Source organism: Myotis myotis, unplaced genomic scaffold (assembly GCF_014108235.1).
Source record: "Myotis myotis isolate mMyoMyo1 unplaced genomic scaffold, mMyoMyo1.p scaffold_m19_p_1, whole genome shotgun sequence".
Classification (NCBI taxonomy): Eukaryota; Metazoa; Chordata; class Mammalia; order Chiroptera; family Vespertilionidae; genus Myotis; species Myotis myotis.
Genome location: NW_023416313.1, coordinates 55,591,820 through 55,615,525, shown reverse-complemented (window position 1 = coordinate 55,615,525; position 23,706 = coordinate 55,591,820). Strand labels below are relative to the sequence as shown.

General features: G+C 40.8%; 1 long non-coding RNA gene across 1 annotated transcript in view; it reads right to left on the bottom strand.

The window, feature by feature from the left end:
* Positions 1–19,464, bottom strand: part of LOC118654121 — a 50,973-nt gene extending 31,509 nt beyond the window's left edge. Inside the window, exons 1-2 of the long non-coding RNA XR_004966974.1 lie at positions 19,338–19,464; positions 1,717–1,775 (exon numbers count right to left, since the gene is read on the bottom strand). This is a non-coding gene — a long non-coding RNA (uncharacterized LOC118654121). The remainder of the gene's footprint in view (positions 1–1,716; positions 1,776–19,337) is intronic.
* Between the last annotated feature and the right edge of the window lie 4,242 nt (positions 19,465–23,706).

The following is a 23,706-nucleotide window of genomic DNA, read 5'->3' as shown; positions in this document are numbered from 1 at the left end:
ATAGGGTGACTGGAACATTTGATGCCAGGTGAAGCTAAGGGAGAAACAAGGTTAGAGGGGTGTGCTGTCACCCTTCCTTGATTAACCCACCTTGAACTTGAACAATGCCACAGGAATCAAATTCTTCACCGGCATCCTTTTGCAAATTGGGTACAATAGTCGCCTTACTATGTGTACCAAGGCCTTACCAGCCGCATGCGTTCTTGGTGTTCTATTCTAGGCGCCCACATTGTTCATGATGTCTTTCGTGCCTTGTGTAACCTGTTCTCTTTGCATATAATTATCCTCCCTACCTTCTTTGTCTGCCTAATCTAGAGGTGTCAACCTGGTGGTAGGTGAGCTATTTTCAGCTTATGGTCATGTTTTGTTTGGTCCATAGAAGGCTTCATTTTTAAATTAAATTATTTTCCAACAGTGAAAATTTTGAATAATTAAGAGAGGTTTGAGGGGAGTTTGATTTCTGGCTCCTCTAGGGGGAAAAAGGACTATCTAGCTATTATTTCTGAAAAAAGAAAAATTGGTTGGAGTCTCCATCACTCCCTAATATCTCTTGAACACTGAGGCTGCATAACACTTACACGATTGTTTTTTTTTTTTTAATGGAAAAGCAGAAAGTGTAATGAATACCGTGGACACCAGATCTAGACTGTGTATGTTTGAGTCCTGGCCATGCTACTTCAGGGCGACGTGACCTTAGACCAGTTGCTCAATTTTCTTGTGCCTCAGTTTCCTCAACAGTAAAAGAGAGATAATGATAATAATAATAACAATCGTGAAAATTCAATGAGTTAATACAAATAAAGTGCCAAGAACATTGAATGTCTTATACTGAATTGCTGTTTTGTGTTTTGCATTTACATTTTGTTCCTGTTGCTCTAGGAGTTGGAGCTTGCCGTCCCTGGCCTAACCAAACCTTACTGTCCTTTGAACAGTAGCTCAGAGACCACTTTTTTTCTGTGTGTCATATTAGTGCTCCTGAGTGTGCCTGCCCTGTTTATTTGGTTATATGCCTGCCTCTCTCAACAGACGAAGAGTTTTATGAGAGCATAGACCATGTCTTATTCATTTTTATTTTAATCTCCTGCTCCAAGCACAGTGCCAGCTACATAAAAACTGCTCAATAAATGTCACTGAATCAATGCTAATGTCTCCTACTCTAAATACCTTAAAGCACTTATGTGAAGCTTGATTTGTATTAAGTAATTTGTCCTTATTTGTCTGATGCTTTGTAGACGTTCTTCCATCATCCCCTGTATGTGTGCCTTTGTGACTGGATGGCAAAGTCTAACCTTCTTTCTTTTGAATTAAGCCTCCACACAGGACACAGTGAATGAGCTCCTATTTGGACACGCACACACACACGCCACATGCAATAGAATTGTAAATGTCCGAAGGGTGGAGGAGTGGAATTCCAAGAACTGGTCATATCTCATACAATGTCACTGGCATCCAGAATTAGATGGAGGGTACAAATGAATGAGGCTCATTAGTTGTTGCTCTTTTTTTTTTAACCTCTAGTTCATCTACCAGTGATGACAAAAAGCACATAAAAAGGATTCTCTGGGATTCCCTAGGCTCTAGAAGTAGCGAGAGACAAGGAGAATAATGTTTACATGGAGGAAAGCAAAGGAAATTAATATTTATTGAGCAATAATTATTTATATAATATACCACATACATGACATCTAATTTCCCAAAAGAATAGGAAGTACCTACCTTCGTATATGAGGAAACTGATGCTTCAAGGAGTTGTCAGTTACTTAAAGTCACACAGCCTATAAGGGTTAAAACAAAATGTTGGACCCAGGTTTGCCAGTTCAACATCCCAACACCCAAGCTTTCCTCACTACTCCATCCCCCCGCCCCCCAGCAGCAGATTGAGAAAGGGCACGCTAGCCTCCCATACAGGATACGGGGTAACCAATTATCCAATAGAGAAGAATTAAATACAAAGGCAACAGAGACCAGAAGCTAAACATGAAATCCCATTTTTAATACTATCACTAAAAATACACAGAGCACGGGAGAGCTCCAAAAGAGGATCTGCCATGTGACAGTCATTGATCTTTTCTCCATCTTATTCAGCATGAAAAAATGTTCTCCTCTAGCCTGTGTAACTCGGAGGGATCCGGGAAGTTTCGGAGGGCGGATTCTAGGCAATTCATGCATGAAGGGTGGGAGCAATAAGTAAATAGTCAAGTGGGCACATCCTCCCTTTGCAATAAGCCAAGAAAGAGGCAGAATGGTTTTCGTAGGTGATAAACCCATCGTTTCCAAAATAATAACTCATTGTGCTACATCGTAATGATTTTGAAACACTGGTTTCTAATTTTTCTTCTTTTCTTAAGTGGGAGGAAACGTGTAGCTGATAATGACTACCCCCATTTCTCCAGTGTCTCAGAGAGCTATTGGACAGCTGTTTTACTTCTGGAGTTGAATTAAGCAGCTGTGGTTACAAGATCTGGATATTCTGTCTAGAGATCTGGCCTGAGGGGTCCACTGATGTATTTTAAGAAAGTTTTTCAACTCTACCAACTTCTACTAACAATAGCTAACTTTTATTGATGCCCACTACGTACCAGGCGCTATGCTCAGTGTGTCATACAGGTTATCTCACTTAACCCTCATGACAGTCCTAAGTATTAAAACTGGTATCATCCCAAATGTTGTAAATGAGGAAATTAAGGCATAGAGATATTCAGAAACTTAAGGAAGTCACAGAGTTAGGTAGCAAAGTGGTGACACCAGGATATGATAGTTGAGTCAATCTAAATGTTAACTGAAATCATTGCTGCAAGAGGCCAGTCTTCACCCACAAATGACTGTGAAGTTCCTAATAAGGAATGATAGCTAATCCATGAACCTGGGGAAATTACCTTTCTTTAAAAATCCAATTTTTATTGTTTAAAATATTACATATGTCCTCCTTTTTCCCCCAGTGACCGCTTCTTGCCCTCCCTCTTCTCCTGCCCCAGGCCTTCACCACCCTATTGTCTGTGTCCGTAGGTTATGCATATATGCATACAAGCTCTCTAGTTGATCTCTTCCCACCCACCCATCCACCTCCACCTTCCCTCTGAGATTCCACAGTCTGTGCCATGCTTCTATGTCTCTGGACCTATTTTGTTCATTAATTTATTGTGTTCATTAGATTCCACATATGAGTGAGATCATGTGATAGGAAATCACTTTTAATAGCTATGTCCATCACAGATCAAGGATGGAGAAACCAGTTGGGAAGGGTAAACAAAAACAATAATTTACTTTTAATGTCTCATCCTGACTCATCCTAGGCTGGAATAGTTAGTTCTTATGAAATGATATCTTGCACTCAGGGTCGGTGAAGGCCACATTTTTGCTATTAGGAACTTAGGATTATGTGATTCCATACTTGAACTCCTACTAACTTTCTGGATTTTACCAGGCACTGTGATCTATTCAAACATAATGTATGTGTCTGGTTGAAGATTAGAAAACCTCAGTAAGAAGGCAACCAGTGGCACAGACTATGGCAGAGAAGGGTAAAAGTGTGTGGGTGTAGATGTCAAGTGGGAAGAAACCTGGAAGAAAATTACAGCAAAAAGCAAAGTGATTCATCAGTGATATCAGATGACAAGAGTGATCAGAATCTATAGATGGGGCACAATTCCAAATCTAGTTTGTTATCAGGAGAAAGTGATGCAAAGGGAATGCCTGAACAGGAACTCTTGAGTGACAAGATAATCAAATATAGTTTCTTTGATTTTGTTTTCTAGTGTCTGAAGATTATCCAAGATAGTCTAGTCTTCATCCTTTTTTTTTTTTGTCTTCATTCTTGAACACATGTTCAGTGTGGGGTCCTTAAAGACAAGTTCCATGCTTACAATAAATTCTTTCAAAGGCTGGAACTTCAAATGACCAGATGTACTGTCATTTTTGTGGGTATTAAACAGATGAACTCTGAAACTCAAGGAAACCTTGACTAAGATAATTTTAACTTTTGTCTATAATACAAGCAAGCTGCATAACCCATTAGGGTCAGTGAACTTATGAATATCAAATAAGTGAAACAAAACAGTCTGGTTGATGAGGGCAGCCCAGAGCCACATCTCTGCCCTTCCAAACACTCCACAAAATTATGCCAGTCTCTGCTCTAAAGATTCTATTGATCATGATCATCCTAAGGTCGGTCAACTTTTCCCTTGTTATAATACTAAAAAAATGAAATAAGAATAAATTTTAAGTACTATAAAAGATATTTTTAATACTAAAAAAAAGGGTAACTAAGGAACACCACAAAATTAGAGAATCCTTTAGTATTTCTGTTATTATAGAAAGTGGACCTATCTTCTGAAAATGTATTCTAAGGGCAAGTTCAATTAGTCCTAGAAATAATTAAGAACTACAATCCCTAGCCGAAACCGGTTTGGCTCAGTGGACAGAGCGTCGGCCTGTGGACTGAAGGGTCCCGGGTTCAATTCCGGTCAAGGGCATGTACCTGGGTTGCGGGCACATCCCCAGTAGGAGATGTGCAGGAGGCAGCTAATCGATGTTTCTCTCTCATCGATGTTTCTAACGCTCTATCTCTCTCCCTTCCTCTCTGTAAAAAATCAATAAAATATATATATTTTTAAAACAAAAGAACTATAATCCCTACTGTACCTATATCAAGTACAAAGGCAAGACTAGACTTAAAGAGTATTTGTATCCTGAGATTCTTTCTAAGTTCTTTACTCATTTTCTTCTCACTTGAGTTCACAAGAGATTTTGTGAATTGCAAGCCAGCCTTTTTAATTTTAAGTTGTTTTTATAGTGGGACTAAGGAGTTCTATAAATGAAAAAACAAAACTGTTTCCATATCCAGATTTATATCAGGAACGAAAATTTACTAAAATGTGTTTTATGTGGAATATTTTTAACTTTTCTAAAGGGCATTTCCTTATGGTTTGCTATTTAATCCTAGAATAAGGGATCTATTTATGAATATTTTAGAAGTGGCACTCAAAAATTTACCAACAACTTGAATTAAAATGGATGAACCATAAAAATGCTGTTTCCCGTTACAAAAATAAACAACAAAAAATTGTCAAATTACATTTTAGTAAGTGGTTGGACCTAGCACACAGAAAGGCTTACCCTGTAGAATAGGGACTAGAACAGTGATAGCAAACCTATGACACGCGTGTCAGAGGTGACACGCGAACTCATTTTTTTGGTTGATTTTTCTTTGTTAAATGGCATTTAAATATATAAAATAAATATCAAAAATATAAATCTTTGTTTTACTATGGTTGCAAATATCAAAAAATTTCTATATGTGACACGGCACCAGAGTTAAGTTAGGGTTTTTCAAAATGCTGACAAGCCGAGCTCAAAAGGTTTGCCATCACTGGACTAGAATTAGGTGTTGTCTATTGGTTGCCAGTGTCAGCTTCGAGTCCTGTGTAGATAATGATTCAGAAGACACTCTGGGCTCACCTTGAAGAGTGCCCTGCTTGGCCACAATGTCTACTATGATCCTGGTGTCAGGGAGAAGGAGTAAGAGGTTGGGTGTTTTTTATTGCTAATTTAGGCCCTAAAAAACATAAGATATTAGGGATTAATAAATCTGCATGGTACATGTATGGCAAAATAGGCTAATAAGTGCTGAAGTAACAAATATAACCCCAAAATCTGTGACTAAGCCCATAAAGGTATGCTTGTCAGTCATGCAAAGTCTATAACATATTGAGCATCCCTCTTCCATCTTGTAGCTGGACCACCTGAACATTGACCTGCGAGGTTGCTCTGGTCAAGGAAGAATAAGTGGGAAGATAGAAAATCTTAAAAGGCCCTCCCAGACACTGATACACATCAATGACACCTACCTCCCATGGGTCAGAATCCCATCACAAGTCCCCAACCTACTGCAACCCATGGATATTGGATGAGTGTTAACAGTCTCTGCCACAGTACATAAAGGCAACATATCAAACAGATTCTGGGCTTCTTCTATGACAGGGAAGCTAAGGTTATTCAATTAATTCAACTTGAAAACTGGTCATGAGCCAACAAGTAGATATTGTCCAACTCAAGACCCTTATTCTTTTGCCCTAAGAGTTAATAAAGTGTTAAAATCCAGGTTCCAGCAGAAAACAGAACCTACAGATGTTTCAAGAGATTTTAATGAAGAAACTATTTATGAAGTTTGTAGAGAGTTCAGGGAACCACCAATGGGTGATGAGGCACCCAGAAACCCACAGTATCAGGAAGTTGTTACCACCTATAGTTCATTCCTGAAAGTGAAAGAAGAAGAAACAGTATCACCAGAGCTCAAGGACCAGGAGGAGGAGCAGCCACACAGAAGCTATAGTCCTAGAGGGATGCAGCCACTGCCAGAGACCATGAATAGAGCATAGATGGAATGGGGAAGAAATACCCTGACTCCCCTCTCTCTTCCAGCTTTCCAGTCTCCCATTGGCCAAACAGAACAGAAGCTAGCTGACTTGGAGGCCAGGGTAAATTTGTCTATGATGGTCAGCCCACAGAGGCAGTGAGCAAAGCAAAAAAGGAGGAGTGTGTGTGTGTGTGGGGGGGGGGGTGTGTGCAGGGGGTCAGGGAAGTCTGCCAAACAGAAAATAACCCATTTATAGGCCATGGACAAGACAACTGAAATATGAAAATAAAAAGAGACAGCTTTTGGAGAAATAAGAAGATTTATCAATTCCCATTTTAATGAGCTATATCCTTTTTACCATTACAACTAGCTCAATTCCTAGGTTGGCTATGCAAGTAAAAGAACTATGACAATGGCAATCTATAGAAAGCACATGAATCCTAGGAAAAATATCAGCTAAAATGAATGCACTAATATCAAAAAGACTCTAGGGCCCTATCAAAAGGAGACCCACAAAGGAGTGGAGACCTCCTTACACCATCTATTTATTCATCTACTAAATCAGCAACTATCTTTTGATTATCAATTAAGTGCCAGGCACTCTACTAGGCAGTGAAAATACAAAGATGAACAAGACAGATGTGGTCTCCTCTCCCTCATGTTAAATAACCTATAGGAAAGGCTGAAGCAGAGTAAGCAAGGGTAGGGTGCTTCAGATGGATTTGGAGAGAAGGCCTGCACCAGGTCATTACGTGCTTTGGAGTTCACAGTAGAAAGAGGTTATTTTACTCTAATTTCAATGGGAAGCCATTGAAGGTGTGAGGCCATGACTATCACTGCACTTAGAATAAAATTATCCATTGAGGGTTCAAGACAATCAATCCATTCTTGCTGCTCTGCAAAGAGTGGACTGGAGGGAGGCATCAGTGGAAGCAGGAGTGCCAGTTAGAAGCTTTTTTCAGAGTCCATGTAAAAGAGGTCATCAAATGGACCAGGGTGGCAGCTGTAGAGATAGAAGTACATACATTCAAAGTATATTGTCAAGGAAGATTTGATTTGTTAGCACTTGTTAAGATGAGAGTAAGACCAGCCTCCAACCTGGGAGAATCTTCATAAATCCATGAGTCTTATACATATTTGCCAACTAGCATTATGGATGGTCTCTGGTCTCAATAATGAACCTTCGTAAATTCGCTGAATATATTAGTTTTCCAGGGCTGCTCTAACAAATTTCCACAAACATGGTGGCTTAGAGCAACAGAAATTTCTTCTCTATGGTTCTGGAGGCCAAAAGTGCAAAACCAAGGTCCATGGGGTTGGTTCCTTCTGGAAGATCTGAGGAAAGTTATTGCATGCCATTCTCCTAGCCTCTGGTGGCTGTGGGCAATCCTTGCATTCCTTGGCTTGTAAATACATCACTCTAATCTCTGCCTCTGTCTTCACATGGCCTGCTTCCCTGCATGTCTCTGTATCTCAAAGCTCCCCCTCCTTTCTCTTATGAGGACATTAGTCATTGGACTTAGGGCCCATTCTATATCCAGGATGATTTCTCCTCCAGATCCTTAACTTAATTACATCTGCAATGTAATTACCTTCCAGATAAGGTCACATTCACAGATACCAAAGATTAGGACTTGGACACAGTGGGTTACACAATTCCACCCACTACCCTGAGCTTTTGGTTTTCTGTGTATAATGTGAGAATACATCAAATAAAATCAGATTAAATAATGCTACTGAATACCATTTATTATTCAAAGTACTATATAAATGGTTATTATTAATATATAAACATTATTTTATCTATTTGAATGTCAGATTTAATAGTTAACATTATTTAATTATATGCTTTCTTACAAATAAAATTTTAAGAACAATACCAAAACGAGTTATATTACACGTGCATTTATCTACTGAATGCTGTTAGCAATTGGCTATCTATATATATTCAACCCTAATATGCAAATAGACTGAACAGCAGAACAACCAAACAACCGAACAACCGGTCACTATGATATGCACTGACCACCAGGGGTCATGCTCAAAACATGGTGGGCATGAGCAGCAGGTGGCAGAGCATGGAACATGGTGGGCATTGGCTGTGGCGGGATGGTGGAGCTGGTGAGCGGGGACGCCAGACCAAGGTGGGACGATGGTCACTGTCATCAGGGCAAGCCTCTGGTGGTTACTGAAAATTCTTTGCTCCCACGCACAACAGTCCTGCTGGGTGCTCACACCTGCTGCCAGCACCCAGTTCTGGTCCTGATCACCCCTCAGGGCTTCTCCACCTCTCCCTGCTCCTGTGGGGTGATCAGGGCTGGCAGCCACTGCTCACCCCCACTGCCAGTGCCGCCCCCACTCATGCCCGCAGTCAGTGCTGGAGCAGGTCCTGATCGCTCGGCTCAGTCAGCAGGTGCGAGCGGCAGCTGCCAGCCCCAATCCCCCCTGAGGGCTTCTCCACCTCCCCCTGCTCCTGAGGGGCGATCGGGGCAGCAGCCACCACTCGCACCCACTGACAGCGCCAGCCCTGCTCGCACCCACTGCTGGTGCCAGCCCCAATCACTCTGTGCCATCAGTAAGTGCGAGCGGGGCCGGCACCATCAGCACGTGGGAGCAACTGCAGCGGAAGCAGGGCTTCCGGCAGACAGGGGATTGGGGGCCTCATTGGGAGAGGTGGGTAGGGGCACGGAGGATGGGCCAAGACCCGCCCCTCTGCCCACTGCAGCCTCGTGGCCCACAGTTCCTTTCAAGGTGCACAAATTCATGCACTGGACCTCTAGTAAATAAATATACTTCTATATAAACAAATAAAAGATATGGAAAGGTGAGAGGAAGAAAGAGAGAACAAGAGGGAGTAAGAGGCAGAGGAAGGAAGGGAAAGAGGAAGGAATAAAGGGGCGGGAGGATCCCTTTCTGTGCTAATATCATTTTCCTTCTCTGTTCAAATGAAATCTAGAGCTAAAGAAAGGAAGACCGGAGGCAAAATGTAAAAAGAAACAAGAAGCTAATTCTATGAAGCACTGAGCTTAGTGTTTTAAAGCTATTATTGCATGTAATATACTCCACAGCCCAGTGATGTTGACATCATTTCCTCCTCATTTAACACCTGAGCTTTACAGAGATTATATAACTTGCCCAAGGTCATGTGGCTGCCGAGAAAATGGCAAATCTGGAATTTGAATCCAGGTCTGCCTGATAGCTGATCCATGGTACCTGAAACCACTGTACCATATCACTGTGTTTTATTCCTATTTATCTTACGCATTCTTTCATTCATTCAGCAAACATTGGGTGCCTGTTACAGGGCAAGAAACACAAAGTTGAACAACGCAGAATAGGTCCCTATTATCTTTGGGCTTACTTGTTAGTGGGGGAAGTAGACAATAAGCCAATAAGAACATAAATAATTTTCCACTTATACTATGGAGACAATGAAACTGGGTGCTGTAATAAAGCATGATAAAATATGATTAGACCAGCCCATCTTTGACAGGAGGTTGAAGAAGGCTCCTTAGGGAAGTGACCTTTGAGCGTCAACCTGAGAATAATAGGAAAAAACTAACTCTGAAGTTATCAGTGAAGACTATTCCAGGCAGAAGGAAGAGCAAATGCAAAAAATCTGAGGCAAAAGTGTGCTAGAAATGCCCAAAACTAGGCAAGGAGGCCAATGAGGTTGGGAGAAAGTGAATAGGTGGAAGACATGAGGACAATGAAGGATGGGGCTGGGTCATGTAGTTCCTTGTAGATATGGCGATGATAGGGGCGGGGGAGGGGGCGGGGGAGGGATGTTAGAATGGCTTTATTCTAAGTGCAACTCAAACTCATTAGAGGGATTTAGGCAGGGCAGTGACAGGGCCCATGGATAATTTGCAAACATTGCTCTTGCCCCATCGTAGGGGACCAACTCTAAAGTAGAGAGATTCAGGGAGACCAGGCACAAGGCTGTTGCTTTCTTTCAAAAGAGAGAGTGTTGGCAGCTGGACTAAGTTGGTGGTGATAGGGAGGGAGAGAAGTCGATTGATCTGAGTATATATTCTTGATGGACTTAGATGTGATTAGCAAGGGAAAGAGAGGAATAAAAAATGATGGCTTGTGTGTTGTTGGTTTCTTTTGTTTTTTTTTTTTTTTGGTTTGATTAACTGTGCAGTTGCTTCACATCAAGAAATTGAGTTTTACAGGGACTGGCCTTTGCTGTCATATCTGAGTGTGCTCCACCTCTCCATTTCTACCTCACACAATGCTAAATCAATCCCTCTCCTGCCTCCACGCCCCTTCCTCACAAGCCCCACACCTGCAACTGCGTGTACACACACACACACACTCTCATTGTCCATGCCTGGCCATTTCTTACCCCCTATTTCTGGGACATGGAGATAGATTTAGGCCCATGGAAATTCCTCCCTTATATTAGAATATTAGTTCTGGAAAGACCTCTGGGATTGCCATCTCCCTCATTGTACAAACAGGAAACTGAGAAAGACCCAGAGAGATAAATTTGCCTGTTCAAGGTCACACAGCTAATTAGTGTTTAAACCAAGAAGAAAACATACAAGTCTCTTGATTCCCAATCAAATTCTCTTTCCTCTAATCCAGGCTGTCTTCTAAAATTCCTGTGCCTATATGGTCTCACTTGTGTGTTCGCTCTATACCTCCTTTGCCTCCTAGTTAAGGTCAGAGACTGTGTCATCACTTGGCGTCTCACACAGTGCTGACTCTATTACTCAAGGCTATTCAATACACTTAGGGGTTGGCTGATTGATTATGCTTTGTCCCACATTTGCATACCTAACCTCTCATGTTTTTAAGTCTACAATCTGAATTTGCATAGCAGTCAGGTACATCCCGTTCTGGTCTGCTCCTTTTATATCTTTCTTATTGTCAAATGCTGTTACTGTATCTGGTCAACCTAGCAGAAAGGAAACGGCAGTCTCTGTATTCTTTGGTTTCTATTACCATCTCTGCACAACAGGACTAGCCTAGAGTCCTAGATTCTGTCTACTTGCTGCTATATCCGGGACATCTCATTAGTGATCGATGATTTAATCCTTTTAATATGCCTTCCCAGAAGCCTTCCGTATTACACACTGTCCCTCAGGTCGGAGGTGGGGATGTAGTAGGTGAGGGGAGTGAAGAAATCTATTAAATTCTCTGAAAAAATATTTTGGGTTTGGAAACAAGTGAGCCCTGGTTGTGTAGAAATGTGTGCACTGGCATTTCAGGAACACAACCAGAATCTGTGCTCTTTTCTCTCTTGTTGATATAAAAAGCTCGTGCTTTCCAGCAGCTCCACCTGAGAGCTGACTGTACTGCCTTTGCCTTGCTCCCTATCCACACTTGAACAGCTCATATGCTACCCCTGGGCTTCCAAGTGGAACCAAGAGAAGAAGCACTGCTCACCTGATTTGTCCCAGTTCAATTCCAACTGCCAGCCTCAGTCTAGACAACCCATGGCTCCCCTGGAAACCAAGACCTTAGGTTCATCTCTAATCTCTTTTTGTTGCTGCTCTTCCATATTCACTGGATATTACTGATCTGTAAATGGCCTGTAACAAATGACCATTAACATACAATTCACCCCAGAGATATTTTCAGAATTAGTTTATTAACCAGCTAGTGATGGTAATAACTAGTTTCATATGGCTGTACGGCATAGGGTGAAGAGACCTGACATAGGAGTCAGGCAGACTTGAGCAAAGTCTCCATCCTTCATTACCTGTATGATATTGGGCAAAAAGTTTAGCCTTTCCAAGCCTCAGTTTTCTCATCCATTATTTAGGGATTAAAACTATCTCTAGATAGAGTATTGTGAGAATGCAAGGGCTTAATGCACATGAACCTTTTAGCATAGTCCTGGCCTATAGTAGGGGCTGCACTTAGCATTACCAGCGTTGTTGTTAAAAAACAATACAATGTTGCCCTGGCTGGTTTGGCTCATCCTGCGGACTGAAGGGTCCCGGGTTCGATTTCGGTCAGGGGCACATGCCTGGGTTACGGGCTCAATCCCCAGTGGGGGACGTGCAGGAGGCAGCCAATTTCGTGGCTCCCTTTCATAATTGATGTTTCTGTCTCTCTCTCCTTCTCCCTTCCTCTCTAAAATCAATACAAATGTTTTTTTAAAAAAAACAACTATACAATGTTTCTAAAAGTTATACTAATGAAGGACAGAATCAAAACAAGGGTTCCTTCAGTGATTTTCTGATTTATCTGAGGAAACAAAAGAAACTCTGGGAAAAGTTGGAAACTGTGAATGCTTCCCCCCACCCCGACCCCTGTGGGTAGCACGACCCATTGGAAAGGCTAATTGAGTAGCAACCTCAGATAACTTCAGGGATGATAAGTTTCATGAGCATTATCTGGAAACTTTATCTTGCCAACAAAAATAAGCAGGGTCTCTCACAAAAAGAGTTTAAAATCTGGTCACTAGGCAGTGTTTTGAACAGCAAATACAGATGGACGGTAATATTTACGGTCAATTTATCAGAATCAGGTATCAGATGACCTCTGACACTAGCCATCGCTTACTAAAGAGCTAATTAGCTGTAAAAATGAGGTGACAAGCCAATTGTATCAGCACAAAGGACGAATTTGTCATGTGAGATTTTGCTGGTAGTAAGGCCTGCCATTAGGGCTTCTGGGTGGCTGCTTTGCCTACAAAAGAAGCTAACTTTCCCTGAGGGCTAGGAGGAGGTGGAGTCGGAATGCTCACATAGAGTTAGGGTGTGACACAAACAGTAGCCTCATGCACCCAGAGGTGCAAGGCCTCCTCCTCTGGCAGGAAAGAGAATGCCTACCTCCTCAGGACTGTATTTAATAACTGCTAGAAACACTAGCTTGAGTATTAAGAAAAAATGTTGTAACTCACTAAGTTTTCCCTTTTGCTTTGGCCAGCAGAACTAAATTTTGCTTCCCACAATGCATATTTTCCCCCCTGATTCTTAAATGTATGTGGTAATTGAGATGGTGCAAATCATAGAAAATGTAGAAGAAGGGAGTGGTGGGGGGTAATCATCTATAACTCCTGCATTCTTAAATAATCAATGTTAACATTTTGGTGTGGCTCTTTTTTACAATACTTTAATGAACAGTAATATGACTTAAATCATTGTATGGTAGCTCATCACATGGCCATATCACAATTTATATAATCCAGGTGTTTCTGACTTCCTTTAATGCTGAAATGACCAGTATTTAATTCCCCAACTTGCCATGTAGGATATTCAGATTTCCTTACTCAGGAGTATCTGGGAATTCCCAAGGATGCCTACCTGTTCCTAAAAAAAGTTCTGTCTTTGTGGTCATAGCCCATGACCACACCCCTATCGGGCTCCTAACCATGGTTCTCTGTTCCAGCACAGACCACCATTCGAAGATACCTGGGCCCCTTATCCCTTTAAAGTGGCATAGCCACCACAAGTCAGGCTTAGAGGAGAGGATCAAGGCTGAGTGAAGAAGACATGCTCCTTTACTCCTCCGTCCTCACAGTGAACACAGTCCCCTCCTTTAACTTTCCAACGTCCAGCTAAACTCAGGCGGTAACATTACACAGAATTTTAATGAAAGCTTATGGCTAATAAGGGTTCAATAAATATCACATGATCTCATTCATTTGTGGAATATAATGAACAACATAAACTGATGAACAAAAATAGATCCAGAGACAGAGAAGCATCGATCCGACCATCAAACTTCAGAGGGAAGGCAGGGAAGGGGGTGGGGGGGAGATCAACCAAAGGACTTGTATGCATGCAAATAAGCATAACCAATGGACACAGACACTAGGGTGTGAGGGCTTGTGCTGGGGAGGATGGGGGTGGCCAAGGAGAGGTCAATGGGGGAAAAGGAGACATATGTAATACTATGTGTAATACTTTAAACAATAAAGAATTTTTTAAAAGGGAATGGGGGATTCAATACAGAATGATTTACACCCGGGTGGGTTCCTTTCGGATTCTCCACATGGAAGGGCCACCAGAAGAAGTGTCTAGGTGTCTCTGTCCCCAGAGTCCTGGCCCTACCTCCTCGCTTGGTTTCTGAGAAAAAGTACTGCTTTCCCTCCCCACTTCTAAGATGCCATAGTTTCTCTCCAAGAATGACTGAGAGTGACAACCCATGTTTTTCAGAGAAAACCCCCATCTTCACTCAGAAGATTTGGCCTGGCATTCATGGCCCATCTAAGATGATCACCGAGTTAGCCAAACATTTCCCAAAGTCAGGATTATGTGTGTTAGGTAGCACTGAGCCAAAGTCAAGCCAACTATTCCACATTTTTCTCCAGAAGAACTCAGCATACAAGTTCCTCCTTGTTTCGTCTGGTCTCACCATCTCATGACACCAAAAATTTAGAGAAAATACACATACCCATCTCTCAAGAACTGTGAAAGTTGTGAAGCACCAACCAAATGAAATTTACATTATAGTAAAAACTATTTCCACTAATTTGAAAACTCACTACCTGCTAAAGATTCCCCCAATTTATTGAGCTAAAATATTTAACATCTCAGTTTGAAGAATCTGCATGGTACATGGTAACTTCACAGCTTTTTCTGAGGACAAGGGGAAAATGTTTTATCTACATGTGATGCCTCTACTTCTAAATGAAAACTGTTAGCAACAATTGAATGGCACTTCTGCAGCACTAAAAACACTGAAAGACCTTATGAGAGCAGGTGTACCCACTGCCCAGTAGAATCTATATATGTAAAAAGCTAAGCGACTGTCCGACCATCCAACCTTCCAAATGGCTGGTACATATGATGTGCACTGACCATAGGGGGCAGACGCTCAATGCAGGAGCTGCAGAGCTGCGGTGACTTGGCAGCGGCGGTTCTCAGGTGACACAACCCAGAACCAGAGAGGAGGGAGTCTGATTCCCCGCGGGACCGCACGATTCCACCTTTGGCCATGGGTTATGTTGTTGCTGGGGCACTGTTGACCCTGAATCTGGTTTACTGCACACTTTCCCTGTACGACAGCAACTTTGCGGAGTGCCCTCTAGCACTCAGGGACACCTTGGGAGAGCTGGTTTTGGCCCTATCCCCACAGGCCAGGTCGAGGAACCCCAACTGCTGGAGGGACCTGGCTTACTTCACAGATGCCCTTTGAGCCATGGTGCCACCCCAGGTGCGGCCAGCCAGGGAGGAACTGTGGGATGTTGGCTCCAGTGCATATCTGGCCCATCTCACCCAGTCCCACCATGCCGACCACCTTCTAATTAATTTCCTTTCAATGTGCATAAATCCGTGCACAGGGCCACTAGTAAAGATATAACAGGGCAAACGTTGGGCAGTTTGATTGCACTTATTACAAAATATCTGGGGTTCTTAGGCTGTGACAAAAACTCATTGCATGAGCAACATCCATCTGGACCCCTCCAAATGGCCCATGGGACTTGGGGGTCAAGGGGAACTAACAAGAACATGAAATCCATGCTACTTGCTTGCTGAAGTAGTAAAGTCTTTTGTCTCTAAACCAGTAGTCTCACGTCTCCTCCAACATCCCATGAAACTATGGCAGGCTAACACATTAGCTTGTACATAGAACAAAATCTTAGACATTTCATAGTTCTTAACATTATTCTACCCTCAAAGTCAGTAATTCCATTTGTGAGAATCCTGCAGTCAGCACAGCATGATTTTTATTTTCCTATACTTCTTCCTCCCCACCCCAGTCCCAGTGAGTCAGTCAGGGGTAACTGAGAGTAGGAGGCTGATGACTGGTTTCAGCTCCTGGAACTATGCAGAGCAGAAGTGCTGGTTCCATCAAAATGCTACCGTTTTGTCTTGCAGCCTTGGCCCCAGCTGGGACCTGTGCTCTAAGAGGGCATCTCAGGAGCCACTCTTCCATGCTTCAATGGAAATGTCAGAACACATGCTTGGTTTCTGTGCCAGAGAATATTACCTTGAACTGAAGAACCAATAGTCCAGAAACATGGAGGGTGAAAACTGAAGTGGCTAACTGAAAATTAATAAAAATTGTGTGTGTGTGTGTGTGTGTATCTATATATCTTCTAACAGAATATAAAATAAAATTAATCCAGACAGCATACGAGGAAGAATGAAAAATCTAACCCAAAACAATTCATTTTATCCTTATTCTCTCTTTTTTATATATATATTTTATTGATTTTTTTACAGAGAGGAAGGGAGAGGGACTGAGAGTTAGAAACATCGATGAGAGAGAAACATCGATCAGCTGCCTCCTGCACACCCCCTACTGGGGATGTGCCCACAACCAAAGTACATGCCCCTGACTGGAATCGAACCTGGGACCCTTCAGTCCGCAGGCCAATGCTCTATCCACTGAGCCAAACCAGGCAGGGCCTTATCCTCTCTTAATACTATTGAAAACAAGTTATTTTATGGTCACAATCAGGATAGAAACATAGATTTTACATATTACATTACCCATCAGAATAATAGCCATCACTGAACTAAGACCAAAAATGGTTCAAGAGGTACAGGCAATACAGAAAGGCAAATGAAAATACGCTTGAGTCTCAGAAGAAAAAAACAACAATAAAAAACAACTCCAGTAATTAATCCTCAAAGCTGCCCACAGCGTGTGAAACAGAGCCGCCTCAGAACAGCCTGCTGCACAACAGCACAACCACTGGTTTTGCTGCACATTCCAGATACCATCTTGTTACTCTCATTGAATTTCCCCAAAAAATCATGTGGCTTGTGGCCAAGAACCATTCAGGGAAACTGGGAACTCCAGAATGACCATTGGTGGCTATTACTTAATTTACCAAAGAATTTGATTCAAATAAGTACTCGCCACAGGTTTTCTTTAAATAGCAGAAATCCATGTGCCTAAATGTTTGTTTACGATCCTGTACACCCCCAAGCTCACGGGCAGAGAATATAAGGAGCTGACGAAAAGATTAGTTGAAATTGAAGTGGAAGCACTTCTGAAATTATAATTATGAAAAGGTAATTACATTAAATTGACTCAATGTTTTGGAAATATGCCAAATAATTAAAAATAAATAATGCCTTTTACCTTCTCCCTCAATACCTGTTAGCCAAAATGGCAAAGACATTACTACTGCTGAAGAGCCTGGTAACTCAGACTCACAGAGTTAACCTCAAGCTCATCTAATCAATTGGCTCATTTTAGAATCTCAAGTCCAGAAAGTTTAAGTGATTTGCCAAAGGTAACCAGACGTAAAGACCATTTTTCCATAGTATTTATTTATTCTTATTCAAATTACAAGATAAATAATGTGCTTGTTGAAGAATATTTAGAAAATGTATAAAAGCACAAATACGTAAAGCAAAATTATGGGTAATCCATGTACCCCAAAGTTAGTGACTATTAACATGTTAATAATTTCCTTATGCATTATTTAATTTAAATTCTCTATTGTTTAGAGTATTACATATGCCTCCTTTTGTCCCCATTGACCTCTCCCCAGCCACTCCCACCCCTAGCATATGCCCTCAACCTTATGCATATTTTTTTACAAAATTAGAATCATGTTGTAGATATTGTCTTGTAACCTGCTTTTGTTTTCAAATAATACTGTAGTACAAACTTTTCCACTGCATTGAATATTATTTTACATACTAGAGGCCTGGTGCATGAAATTTGTGCAAGGGACTTGGCCCCCTGCCACGTCGGCTGCCTCTGCCTCAGCCCCTGCCCGCTGCGGCTTCATCAGAAGGAGGTCCGGAAGGATGTCTGGTCTAATTAGCATATTATGCTTTTATTATTATAGATAATTCTTAAAAACTACATAGTATTTCAGAATCTGAATATATAATCAATAATTTAACTAGTCCCCTATTATGGCACTATTTTCAATATTTTATTACTAGAAGCATTGTTTTCATGAGACAGAAATTTCTATGCACATTCCTATTTCTTTGAAATACATATTGAAAGTGAAATTGTTGGTTTAAGTGGTAAAAGGCTTTAAATTGCCAAGTCCAGAAAGTTGTATAAATATTAATTTCTGCCACACTCCCAACAACAATAGTCATCACTATTTTTGAAACTCTTTCCTAATTGATAAGTAAAACTAATGGTAGCTTGCTGATTTGCTTTTATTTAATTACTGGAGCTTGATTTTATTTTAAGTTTATTAGCCATTTGATTTTTATATATTTTAAATTGTCCAAAGCCCATTATGTTTTCCAACTTATTGTTTGTGCAAGGAATTAGGATTTTTGTTTCAAGGTTGTTTTTATTTATTTTTTTTGTTTTTACTGCTGTATACTATAGCTTCTCTAATAAATAATGCATTAGTGATACCTCTGTAATGAATAAGTTGAGCATTGGACATACTTATTGTTAGTGGCAAAGCAGGGCCTAGGAACCAGAACTTGTCATTCCAAGAACAGTGTCTTAATTCCTTAATCATGGCCCCAAAAGCTTCCAACAAGGCAATTAGTTTTGCTTTTATTTGTTAGAGAAACTGTAGTAACACAGAATTAACCACTGCTTAGATCTTCTCTGCCCTCCAAAAAATACAAAAATCTATATGCTAATAATTTATGTATCCCATTGCAAATGGAAGTTTCAGTGATCATTTTGCAAAATCATCTACTGTTGTCTTAAGGAGAAACTAAAACATCTTCATGGGTTTCCTCTCCTACAAACACAAGTTCAGAAAAAAACTACCTCAACACCCCTGCAGTCACACATTATTTTGACCACTTCTGCCCATTCCTAGCAAGGTCTGCTATAACTAGAACTGTCCTTGGAAAATATATGGGTGGTGGGGCTGAAAGCCCACCTCAGAAAGAACCTTTGTGCTATTCAACAACATAAGTCTCTTTCACTCTCCTTTCCCCCTGGTTCTTCTAGTAGAAGCTTTCGTGGTATTTTACGATATGACTCTTCCCTGTCATTCTGTATCTTGAATTAGTGAATAGGAAAGACGGGCTACATAAATGTGGCTAGCCCTTAGATTAAAAGACTGAGGGGGGTGGGGGTAGGGGGGAAAAGAAGCTATTACCACTTAAAAACACAAACAAACCTCAAGTGAAACACTTTTAACCAGCAGCTTTTGTCCAAGTGGAAGCGTCTTTTTATCTTGTAGGGTGGAAGGATGCCATGCAGATGGTGGGCGAATTTAAAATAACAGCTCCTTTGAATATGCCAGAAGCCCTAGATAAAATTTTTAAAAGGATTAGATCTCTCTGTTTCAGACGCTCCTGACACTGTTGTCCCGCAGAACTGGCGTGCTCATCTGAAAGGCTACACCTTGGATAGAAGTCCCCCCAAGCTCAAACATGTTTCTCCTGTACTGCCTCAGCAGATAAAATTAAGCGGTCTGGAGGAAGAAGGGGTCGGGTCACCAACTTCATTCCCTTTCACAGGTTTTTATCCAGCTCCACCTCGCCTAGCCACGAATACCATTGAACACATGTGGTAGAAAGGCAGGAGTGAAATAGGTATCTCACAAAACACTATAACACATGAGAAACGCAATTGGGAAATTTTTCCTAGTAATTATTTTAAGGGCACACCTTATAATTTCATGACTTTTATAAATAAAACAATGTCTAGAGGATTCTTAGAATTTTGTTCACTGTAGTCCTTCACCTCCATATAATCAAAATCTCTTCATTTCATGTAAAGCCTTCTTAAGCGAAAAGGGAAACAGACAGTGAATATGATCATTCGGATGAAATTATTAGTTTTAGTTGGGAATGTTCATATAAACATGAAAAGTAAAGTGGAAAATTTAAACAATCTTCCCTAATATTCAAAGTGGGGAAAGGTCACTTGCAACTCAGATATTGTCTTGGATTTTCTTTGCATTTTCACAAGTAGATGTGGCCTTATTTGCTTCTCCAACACGGCTTCTAATGGAGGAAAACTGAATAGGTTGGCATATCTCTCACAAGGCATTGTAAGCCTGTCTCCAAATTGTCTTCAATGAGGGACAAAGTGAAGAGGCAGTTTTTCCAAATGCAGGTGCATTCATCTAGGCAACAGCAGACCAAAGTAGGGAGCATGTGTTGTCTCAGCCTTCTTTCCCAAACTTGTTTTTAGGTTTTATGGCAAGAAAATGTGTGCTTTTCTCTTGCTGTTGGGCTTTCAGATGATTTTTCTACACAGAAAAGAAGCCTCTGGCATTTTTGACATTGCAACCAGCAGTTGCTTGGCTGCGCTATCAAAGCAGGCCCAGCAGATCCTCTTGAAAGGAGCATCCAAGACCCACCGCAGACTCTGGCTGCACTAATGAACCAAGAGCACAGATCACTGGGCCCCAGCAAGCCAGCAGGGGGGACATAAACTCTCACAGACACGGGACCAGGCTTCAGCCATAAAGAACCAACTTGTCTTAGCAGGTGCTCTAAGTCCCAACATCTGCTGGCCATATAAAACAAAGTGGCTAGTGGACGATGTGAAAATGTAAATACACCAATTATTTTGTTACTCTTCCTGGCATTGGTCAGGTCAGGGTTGAGTGCTTTTACTATGGCCTTTTTTTATATTAAGCAAAACTTAGATGTAAACTTTTTTAGCAAATAGTAGAATCAGATAAATTACTGCCCTAAGTTTATTTTAACATAATAATATCTAGAAATCATAGTACAGAATGTCTTACACCAGAGCCAGAGCATATATCAAAAACTAATTTTGGTGAAACCAATGGGATTCATCTCTCAGTAAAAGATTCAGAGAAATAAGCACACTGCTTACACTGATCCAGGAAGCACTTGAAGGAAAACAAAATGACAAACATTCATGGCTCTGCATATAGAGAAGTCCAGTGCAACAGTTAAAGGATTCGGGCTTTCAAGTCAGAAGGATCTGCATTCAAATCTCTAATCAGTTGCTTACCAAGTACTTAACTGCTCTGAGATTCAGTTTCTCTCTTGTATAACATGGGAATAAAAATACCTTCCTCACACAACTGTGGGCAGAATAAAACAGTATTGGTAAGCACTAAGAACAGACTCCAAAATAAGCATTCATAAAATAGTACCTTATTATTGCTGTTATTACTACTGATAAATATTTTACTTATACCCTATTTTGTCAAAAAATGGCCTATAAAAATAAGTAAAACGCAGAAAAATTACATGTCAGTAAATAAAAAGAAAAAAAGATTAAAAATAAGCAGTGTTTTGCTTTTTCACAAAAAAAAAAAGTCCATTTAGACTGTGGTTCAATCAGATTAAGATTTGTATTTCTTCTTCATGAACTACATATCAAATACACAGCAACTAAGGCCAAGACACAACTTGGAAACACTAAAAGAACTCCTGGGAAGACTAAAAACGTACTTTTTTTTAACTTCAGGTGACAGACTTTTGCTCTTGCTCCCATGAAAATTCCAGTTATCAGGAAACAGGCTCCTATAAACTTTAGTGGCTGGGGCACAAGTATCAAGAAGCAGAATAATGTGGTCTCCATTGATTCTGGCCTAAAAGATCCATCCACACTTCTCTTTCACCTTGCACTTGGGTTTTTCCACTCCCACCCCTTCACTGATCGATGCTTCTCAGGATATGTAACACTGCACTGTTATTTAGAAAGACCTCAGATAATAAGATCCTATAGTAAATTTTTTTTTCACAAGGAGAATCATTGGTTTATTGGCATTAGCTTGTATGCATATATACATAACCTGTGGACACAGACAATAGGGTGGTGAGGACCTGGGAGAGGGGGTAGAATGGAAACGCACTGGAAGAGGTTAATGGGGGGCGGGGGGGAGGACGTACATAATACTTTCAACAATAAAAACTTATTTTAAAGAATTTTAATAAATAAAAATAAAAAGATCCTATAATAATTTTATTTTAGAAAGGATATACCATACCACTTTCAGTATCAGATCTTCAGGGGGTGAAGCATTTGGGCATGTAAATTTACTCAGCTACTTTTGAATATTAATTAATACACTACCTCCTCACATAATTAATTCTGCTATAAATTTTGCTACAGCAAGCTCTAGGATTAGCATTTTGAAGACTTGCTGTAGATGGCAGTTCAATCAGTAAACATAAACACTCTTGCCCTTCTGTTGAGATACACTTTAATTTGCAATGTTCAGAGTTTATGTTGGCTATGGTTCCCTGCAACCCTTTGTTGAGAAATATCCTGGGCCAGTGTGTAAGCTCAATGGGGAAGAATTCTGCAACCAACCAATAGCATCTATCATGGGCAGAGGAACTAGGAGGCGGGGGGATGATAGCAGGTATTTGCCTTTCTTGCTATATACCCTGGGCCTACAAACCACATATATCAACTTAAAGCCATAGAGTGTTGCTCAGGAGAATTTTAAATGCTAACCCAACCCATGGACCCCTTGCCACTCTTTCAAGCTGTCATGCCCAGTGAAAATAATACAGGTGAATCCTGAGCTGGGGCTCAGCCAAAGGATTCAGTTGAAAATGCTGTTGACCACAGGAAGTCACATTGGGAAGGCACCAGAAGACGGACGATGAAGGCAGGTTGAGAGGGGAAGTGGTTCTTCCAATAGCTCTTACATGTGCTTTCTTTTATAGAGCCAAGAATATTTCAGAATATACCTTTGGCAACTGAAGCAAAGAGAATATCTAATTCAGACTGATCACATAGAATTATAATTCAGAATGGTCATGTAGAATTAGTTCTGAAGAGCAATGTTTCCTTTTAAGCAAACATATCCCTCCCACCCACATCAATCTGGGCTAGCCTGAATGGGCAGTGCCTATAATCACAGCCAGTGGGTGTCACCACTTCCCCCTCCACTAGCCCACATCTTCACAGTAACTATGAAGACTAGTTCATGGCCTAAGTTCAGCCTGGCAGCCTTTCCAAATATCTCTAACAGCCACAAAATGTTGTGGGCAAAATCCTCAGCCCCTTTGCCTGAGTTGCAGAATGTGTGTTTCTCCACATGGATATTTTTCTTTGTTGGAACTGGGTGGGAGACAGAGGGGTACCCAGGCAGATGTGAGATTAAAATGAAATCTTGTCATTTCAAAATGATCATTAAGGAAAGAAACACTGCACCAATAGTTTTCATTTGTATTCTTCTTTAAATTCCTTCCTAAAAAAATAGCTAGAAGATGATTTATGGAAACATGAAAGGTCACATATTGGCTGATTCTGTTTACATAAAATATCCAGAATAAGTAAATCTAGTAGATGCTGGTGACTGGAGGGGTGACTGCCTAATATGCTGCATGTCCTTTTGGGGGTGATAAAATGCTTTAGAACTTGATAAAAGTGACATTTGTAAAACATTGTGAATGTACTAAATGTCACTAAATAAAATAAATGCACCCTTTAAAATGGTTAATTTTGTGTTATGTAAGTTTCACCTCAATTTTTAAAAGATAATTTGTTAGGAAATTTGGTAAAAATTGAATATGAACTAGGTATTAAATGGCATTGTGTTT